Below are 9348 nucleotides of genomic sequence, written 5' to 3'. Positions count from 1 at the left end.
CCACAGTCCTACAGTGTCTGTGGTTTTGTGGTTGCCATGGCTCAGAAAACATAACCATGTTATTGACTGGGGTACCGGGGGAATATGACTGTGGGGTAGGAAGTGTGCTGCCACTTGCCTGAAGCTTCCAGAAAACCTGACTCATTTTGGTATTCCGGGACTTGCTGCACAGTATTTCACTTTTGCGGACATATTCTCAAAAAAAGAAGAATGACTCCTTACCGCCACATTGTCTGTATGACTGTTTGGGATTTTTGGAGATTATAAAGTGTATTATCGGACTATTATATGAAGTCATCTTAAAATGCCAAGTATTTTCTGAAACCTGAGTCCAGCGCTGTGGTATACATCTCTAAATTCTTTACATTAAAAATCTGTTTTGGATAGTGTTGAGTTGAACTATCATTTTGGAGGTTAAGCAGCGGCAAGACTCATTCCAGCGCTCAAGATTTTTTGTCCTTAATAATATATTATGTAATCGAACCATCCATTTCTCAGTAGGATCCTTTGGTAAAACCTGATGTTTCATTATCTAAGAGTCTTAGAGCTTTAATATGCGGTCAAGGTTAACAATCCTTTCTCCTTTATCCACTTGTTTGAATATTAAACTAGTATTTTTTATAGGCTTTTTAGAGCCTCCTTTTCAGCATTTTTAAGGTATAAATTCTTCATCACAAAGGTCTCTTTTCAGAAGATCGAAAAATAAATTTATATGATCCAGTGGCCCACTCCCCCTTCACCCTACTCACCCCTCATCGCTGCCTCTTCTTCCGCCGCACTGACGATCCCGGCTTCCTGGACCTACTGTCAGTCCCGGCGCTCCTGCTCCTCTTGTTAGAATGTCCCACACAAAATGGCCGTAGCCTTACAGCAGACCATTATTTAGGATGCAAGAGAAGGTCTCCACCTCCTGTAGCATCCTTAATAACTGTTTAGAAGTAATGTATGCTGCCTAGGCTTACATGCATAGCCAAGGAGCGCAGCTGTGTTCAGGAAGGAGATAACAAATGTAGATTTCCTCAATAGGAATATTTATTAAAATAACACATATAAAGCAATTATATATTGAATAAAAAATAGGTTTCAAATTTCAAAGAAGTGCACTTCATATATAACACTCAACAAACAAGACATACAACACAAAACAAACAAATGCTTGGCATATGTAATAGACCAAAATGGCTCATTTCTCAGTCATTACATAATTTTAGCAAGGCAGATTATATAATTACCAGTCCCGCTCTTTCAATAAAGCTTTAGGCTGCACAAAGATGTTTCCACAATTGGATATCCAAAGTTCAGTCCACCCTCCACTCAGCTAGATGTTTGATTGCTGAGGAGGGATATAAGTAGCAGCCTAAAGAGCAATGCCACTCTGCTGATATAGTTGGCAGCAATGAGCAGAAGTCACTCAGCGGTATCTGGAACAAACACAGCTACAAAAACGCGTTTCTCCGCCTGTGGTGAGTCATCAGCATCTTCCTCAGTTTGTGCTGTGTGCTTGTAAATGCCCACTTTAAATAGCAGTCCCGTTCGCGGGGTCCGTAAAGCTGCACTTCCGGGTTCTGCGTATCAACCTCTCTTTCAGTCAGCCTATTTATATGCTCCCGCGGCCATCTTGTTTTGTGCGGGTCAAGCCTCATTTTCAGTAATACTGCGGCGTCACAGGGAGTGTTCTTCTTCACCTCCTTCCGTGCCCATATTATCGCGGGTCAAGCCTCACTTTCAGCTGCTGTTATGATGGTTTATTACATAGTCAGTTATATTAAGATGTTAAGAACCAGATACATCAGACATTGCAGCAGAATCCAGTAATACAGCATTGTGGATTGTTAATGTATTTATTCACGTGGTTTTCAGTATGTTTATATTTTTGTTTGTTTGTCTCCATAGCTACCGTGCACAGCGTCGATTGGCTGGTTGTGTCAGGTGCAGTGTTCCCTCCACGCCTCCCGGCTATCGGCGACGGGGATGACGTCATTCATAGGCGGACCGCTCGTGGAGACGTCGGGACGCTTGAATGGAACTTGGAAGGTTATATATGTAAGTGTATGCACATGTGTTTGTTTGTTCTATAAAGCCTTGATAAAAAAGCCGCAGGAGCTTTGAAATGTTGGCGTAAATCTGCTGTCATGCGTTTTTCTTTGGTCTGAGTGCCGCCACCCCCAAGTATTTACCTATTGAAGCCCAGTGATCTGGATCTTCTTTGGAGGGCACCAGCCATCATTACAGATTGTTACAGCAAAATTGCGAGTGCCACCTCAGGAACTATATATATATATATATATATATATATATAACCAAACAAGAAATCCGGCACTCCACAATTCAGTGTAGACAATACTTGCTCCGGTGCCCTCCCAGGTCGACGACCAAATGTACTGTAGGTGGCAAAAAGGCGTCACTCGGAGACTGGATACAACTTCAAAGATTTATTGTGTGGTGACCGACACCAGTGTTTCGAGACAACAGCTCGTCCTCAGGGTTCCCTGAGTGTGCTGTGTTGTGTCTTCATTGCTGATAAGACCTTGAGAGTGCCAGATTCTGCAAACTATTTACTCTTCCTCCGGCACCCCGGCGCATTTACCATCCCGATTAGATTGAGTGCCTGCCCTCTGCACGCTATATATATATATATATATATATATTATACCACTATAGGGTCCGGCACTTCTCACCGCCACCAGTTCCGCTGTTAATTACTTGCAGAGGGTCACTCTGGTAAATGGATACTTGTAAAAGAAAAAAGCGTCCCTCCAGGTACTTTAAAAAGATCCAGTGTTTACTGCAAAGTCAACGGCGTTTTGGGCCGGAGCCGTTGACTGTCCTGATGACAGGATCTTTTTAAAGTACCTGGAGTGACGCTTTTTTCCTTTACAAATATATATATATATATATATATAGAAGAAGACAAGGGGCTTGTGGTGGGGCTCCCCGAAATAAGGCGGCACTCACGGAATTTGATTTAAAGATATCGATGTATTGGGGGTGACAAAGTTACGTCATTCGTCAACGTTTCAAGGTCACGCAGGACCTTTTCATCAGGACGTGCAGGGGTGCATAAAGTGCTGTGCATAAAGGGGTGCAGGCCAGTCTCTTACCTATTTGCCTTCTAGCGTCTGTGTCCTCCTCACCGCCGCGGCATCACCGCCGCTGCTCAGGAGCAAAATTATCGATCATGTTCCCCCACTCAGCAGAGGAGGTGATAGGCAAAAACTGCTCACACAAAAGGAAGCGATGTGGATCTTTAGATTAAACACGCTTGTCCCCAATGGGATGAATGAACAATTATTATGGAAAACATTCATCTGAGCCCTAGTTACCGACAGCATTTAACATCTTCGAGGAATTTGCTTAAATCAGCTTCTACTCATGTGCTATCTGTAGTGTCTTTATGCTGGTGGTACATATAATGCTGTGCTCCATGCTCTAGTTGCGTACTATATATTCATTATAAGAATTCCCCTTATGCCATATTCATAAAGTTTAGCGCAGCTTTTTTCCGTTTTTTCCCGGTTTTCACAACCCCGTTTTCACTTTATATGCACATTTCATTAGCGAAATATGTAGCCTTCTATAAACTTATGCACTTTTTATCAGTTTGCCCACGTTTATCTTTCACTTTATCCAACAGTTTGTACGTTGGTCCGATTGAAACCCCCCCTTCATGGCCGTGCAGCAGCTCCGTGACCAGGCGTCCAGGGTTGGCCTGGCAACGACCGCACGTCACAGGTGGGCGTTGACAGAGCTCCCGGAAGTCAGCAGCGGTGATGCCGCGGCGGTGAGGAGGGCACAGACGCTAGAAGGCTACAAATAGGTAAGAGACTGGCCTGCACCCCTTTATGCACAGCACTTTATGCACCCCTGCACGTCCTGATGAAAAGGTCCTGCGTGACCTTGAAACGTTGACGAATGACGTAACTTTGTCACCCCCAATACATCGATATCTTTAAATCAAATTCCGTGAGTGCCGCCTTATTTCGGGGAGCCCCACCACAAGCCCCTGGTCTTCTTCTTAATTAACTGCGGAGGAAGGCACCGCGGTGTATCATCTATCGTCCGGAGTGCCGAACAAATCTCCTACTACATATATATATATATATATATATATATATATATATATATATATATATACACAACTAGAAACAAGATCAGACTATACGACTGCCCAAATACACCACATTGGAGGACATTCAATCGTTATACACCATTACAGAGGCTCAAATCAACTGGAGATGATTTTTTATCCACGGACACAGCCACCAGGATACGGGAGACCACAAGATTTAGTGTGAAGGAAGACGTGAAATTAGCATCACCTCTAAAAAGAAGATTCATAGTAGGAAATAAATCAAAATCTAAATACTATCCCATTGAATTGAAAGGTAACAACATTGCGATCTTCTACGATCTAGTGAAAAAGGACCTGTGTGATAAAGAAATAGAACCAATCATGCAGAAAAACTTGTCAAATGCAGAAAGAGAGGCTCTCAAACGACTTAAAGATAACCCTGAGATCATCTTGAAACAAGCTGACAAAGGGGGGGGGATTGCTCATTATGGACCGCGAGGCATATATATGCGAGGCGAACAGGTTATTGGGCGACAAGGCATCTTACACAGCCCTAAGCCAAGATCCAAAGGATGTATTCATAGAAGAGTTGAGACTACTATTACTACAAGGACTACGTGAAAAAGTCCTAACTAAAGATGAATATCAGTATCTCACGAGGTCCAATCCCATCACCCCCATTTTTTATTTCTTACCTAAGACTCATAAGTCTTTAGAAAACCCACCCGGACGCACTATAGTGGCAGGGATTGATTCCCTGACATCGAATCTATCAGAATATGTTGATATCTTTTTACGCAAATATGTGATGAACCTGCCAGCTTACCTAACGGACACCACCACCGTTTTAAATCTTTTAAGAAATTTCACATGGAAGGATTCTTTTAATTGGGCCACAATAGATGTCCAGTCACTTGTATACATGTATCGAACACAAAGTAGGAATTGAAGCATGCAAAGAATTCCTGGAGGAGGACGACACACTAACACCTCAGCACAAGATTTTTATATGTGATATTATGAAATTTATTTTAAGTCACAACTATTTCAAATTTTTAGATCAGTTTTATCTTTAAAGATGTGGTACAGCGATGGGCACTATTTTTGCACCCAGTTTTGCGAATCTTTTTATGGGGAGTTGGGATAAACGTTTTATCTACACGGACCATGCTTTTAAAGATAACGTCAGATTTAATGAAAGATAAATTGACGACATTTTAATTGTGTGGCAAGGAGATAAGGACCAGTTTTTGGAGTTTCTAAATTACATCGGAAACAACCAAATCAATCAACAAAGCAAAAATTGAATTCTTAGACTTGGTATTGACAGGGGAAGGTACCGAATTACAAACAAAGAACTTCATCGAAAAAGTGGACACTAATAGTTACTTACACTACAGGAGTAACCACTTACATAAATGGAAAGAAAACATCCCATACTCTCAGTTCAATTGTATAGAAATAAACTGTAACAAAGATGAAGAATGTGACATCCAACTTGAACTATACAGAAAAAGGTTTGAGGAGAAAGAATACCCCACCCAAGTCCTCCAGAATGCACTGCCGAGAGTAAACACTATAAAAAGGGATGACCTGCTGGAATACAATACAAAAAGAGAGAAAAAAGAATCAGTGGCCTTCAGAATCACCACGTTCAACCAATACGAAACTAAAATAAAACAGAGCCTCAAAAGGCACTGGAACATACTACTTATGGATCCAACCCTGAAAGAAATTCTACCACCCAACCCTGAGGTAGCCTTTAAGAAATCCAAGAACCTGAAAGATATCTTGGCACCAAGCCTATTAACATCCAAAAGCCTACAAACATATTCTACAAGTGTGGAAGGTGCAATATATGTAGGTTTGTTCATCCTAACAGGAAGTGGTTCACCAACTTTGACGATAATAAAGAATACAATATCAAAGACTATATGAACTGTAATACAGCATCTCTGATCTACCTTCTGGAATGCCCATGCAACCTGAAATACGTGGGGAAAACAGAGAGACCACTGAAACTAAGAATTCAAGAACACAGTAGAAACATCAAGTACAAGATAGACAGCCACGCCATCTACAAGCATTTTGAGAGTCATCACAACGCTAAAGCCCCCCATACACGGTCCGTTAATCGGATCCGTTGTGTGCTTAAACAGCACACATCGGATCGGATCGCATCCCTAGTGCATGCAGTGTGCATGCACTGCAAACTGATCCGATGTATAGCTAGTACAAAAAGTATGTGCAGCACATACTTTTTGTACCGTACTATGTGATGCGCGGGAGCGCGCATCGCATAGTACAGAACGGAGCCATACACAACGGACCGTGTATGGGCTCCTTTACCCTGAGGGACTGACCTTTAAGTCCATCGAATGGGTCAAAATGGGACCAAGAGGTGGCGATCTGGCAAATAAACTATCCCAGAGGGAAATGTACTGTATTTTCGAATTGAACACTCTGCATCCCCTGGGTTTTAATGACAGCTATGAAATAGCACCATTCTTATAAGGTCATATCTGATTTACCACCCTATTTTTTCCTCTTTTATCACACACCTTTTAACTTCTGGGTGCAAAATAATAAATATAATAATAAAAATTCATTTAAACCTCTCAAAAGTGTCATCATATTTTATCTAAAGTCAAACCACACTTTGTGATGCCCAATCTCGTCCGATCTTGGAAGCTAAGCAGTGTTGGGCCAGGATAGTACCAAGAAGGGAGACCTCTTGGGAAAACCAGGTGCTGTAGTAGCAAAAAGATGATTGATGGACCACTTGGGGAGAAATATAATTCCCCCCTACGGAATGCACCTTAATACTGCATCACTTTTAAATTCTTTAGCACCCCTACATATCCAGCTCCTTTGTGTATATATGTTCTTTTAACTTTATATTTCTATATCTATAATTATAATAACTTTATATTTATATTTCTATATTATATCACTTTCCTTAAATAACGTCTTGAACATAATTAGCACCGTCTTGGGAATTATGATAATTATTCCGATACTCCCATAGTAAAACCTAAAGCACACAGCACTTTTCTTCTCTCTAGATCCAGCATGTTAAATCCTCTTAATATAAAGGACGTATCACGAAAATATTAACGCTCACTATCTAATTATTATATGTTTTTAAGTATTTCTATATATATATACCTAAAAGTCCCCTTGTATAACTACACGCAACTGTAATACTGAATTATGTAGTTACTTTTTGTTTTTGTTCTTTCATATATTATATCACACGGCGAAACAACTACAATTAGATGGCCGCCGCTAAAATCACATCAGATCTCAGGCTTAGAAATCCTTGGGAAAATGGCCGCCGACACCCAGGGACGCAGACGTTTCCTAAAAGAGTCCTGTATGAAGCTTCGCCGGGATTATCTCCGCCCGGCGCATGCGCAATGACGGAGAAGGTCACTGGCACCAATACAAACAATCAGACATGCGCAATAACACTCCACGGATGCCGGAAACGTGGCGGAAGTGCCGCCTTTTATTAATTATGCATGCATTGAACATTTTTAAAGTATTTATAAATGTTAAAATTATGGCGATTGTCTTAATATGAATTAGTACTATCTAACAGAGTGCATTATACCCCCATTTAGCAGGATGGGACATACACAATCCTTTATGATCAATTAGTCACAGGAAGTGATATCACTGAGTTCCTAGGCAGGCATAGAGGTATAAATACCGGCCTGGCTTCAGTTGCTCCCTACCCCTTGATGAAGTCACATCGATGAAACGCGTTGGGAGACCTAACCTCCTACCATCTTGAGTTAAGCATTTTTTATTAATTGTTTATATATTTATGTACATTTTTTATATGTAGAAAGTCTTCATATTTATATATATATATATATATATATATATATATATATATTTTTATCTACACTTTTTTTCTTATCCTCCTTGTATTTTTATGTATTTTTTACCATTGTCCTTATATACCTTTTTGTCATCAAAATAAATATATTTATAAAACAGCGTTATTAGCACAGTAATAAGTCGCCGATATCTTTATCCATCTGCCCACATTTTTTAAGTGATATACCATTACTCTTTTTTAAAGACTGGCTGACACCCTTTACTAAGTAAGGGAATATTACTGTTGTAAAAAAGATCTGACCCTAGAACAGGTGGTGCCGCTCATACAAAGTACACACATATATATATATATATATATATATATATATATATATATATATATATATATACAGCACTTACCCCCCACACACAAGGTGAAGAAGAGTCCAGACCGGCACTCAGCGTAGTTGAAGAAAGAGGAAAGTTTATTCCATAACGTTCAGTAAATACATACAGCAGCTGCACCCGACAGCCGTTTCAATTGGACTCAGCCAATTTTCCTCAGGGGCTGAGTCCAATTGAAACGGCTGTCGAGTGCAGCTGCTGTATGTATTTACTGCACGTTATGGAATAAACTTTCCTCTTTCTTCAACTACGCTGAGTGCCGGTCTGGACTCTTCTTCACCTTGTGTGTGGGGGGTAAGTGCTGTATACGTTCCCTTTATGGACCTGGCACCGGAATTTGTGTTATATATGGAGTGCCGACCTGATGCCCATTGTATATATATATATATATATATATATATATATATATATATATATATATATAAATAGAAGCAAAGAAGAGGGCACTCACCAATTGTTGAAAAAACGTGACACGGCTGTCATGTGAGCAACAATAATCCTTTTTTCACGTTTTTTTAACTATTGGTGAGTGCCCTCTTTGCTTCTATTTGTGATTTGGATTTCAGTCCTTGGAGTGAGCACCACGTGGTGACTCTGCTGTCATAGGTGCGGAACTTTTGGATATATATATATCCACTGTATGCCGGCACTCACCTAGAAAATAAAAAAAAGGTGCCTTCCCTGTATAGATGCATGTAGAATTCCAAAGGATGGGAGGCACTCAAATAAATACAAAGCCACTGTAGTGAAAAAAGCTGTGTATTGTAGCACCGAGCGCTTTCGGGAATTATCCCTTCTTCAGGGCACAAATCACACAGGAGAAAAGCACCCTCAATGATAAGGGCACATGATCGATCATAAAATACCTTAATGACTCCAGGGAGTGGCCGGCCTCCCTGAAGTGCCTGGCAACTGGTTGATCGATGTCACAACCCTTCAAGGCCAACCCAATGGAGGACCTGTGACCTGCAATCCGTTGTATATATATATATATATACGTTGTATATATATACACACACACACACAACAAAATCTCCAAAAAT

At 40.6% G+C, this 9348-nt stretch overlaps 1 pseudogene; it reads left to right on the top strand.

Moving 5' to 3' along the window:
• The first annotated feature begins 6711 nt into the window (after positions 1-6711).
• LOC146038828 (5S ribosomal RNA) lies at positions 6712-6831 on the top strand (annotated as a pseudogene).
• Positions 6832-9348: the final 2517 nt, after the last annotated feature.

The sequence above is a fragment of the Crinia signifera genome, chromosome 1, assembly GCF_055691185.1.
Source record: "Crinia signifera chromosome 1, ASM5569118v1, whole genome shotgun sequence".
In the NCBI taxonomy this organism is placed as follows: Eukaryota; Metazoa; Chordata; class Amphibia; order Anura; family Myobatrachidae; genus Crinia; species Crinia signifera.
This window is presented reverse-complemented; position numbering and strand designations above follow the sequence as displayed.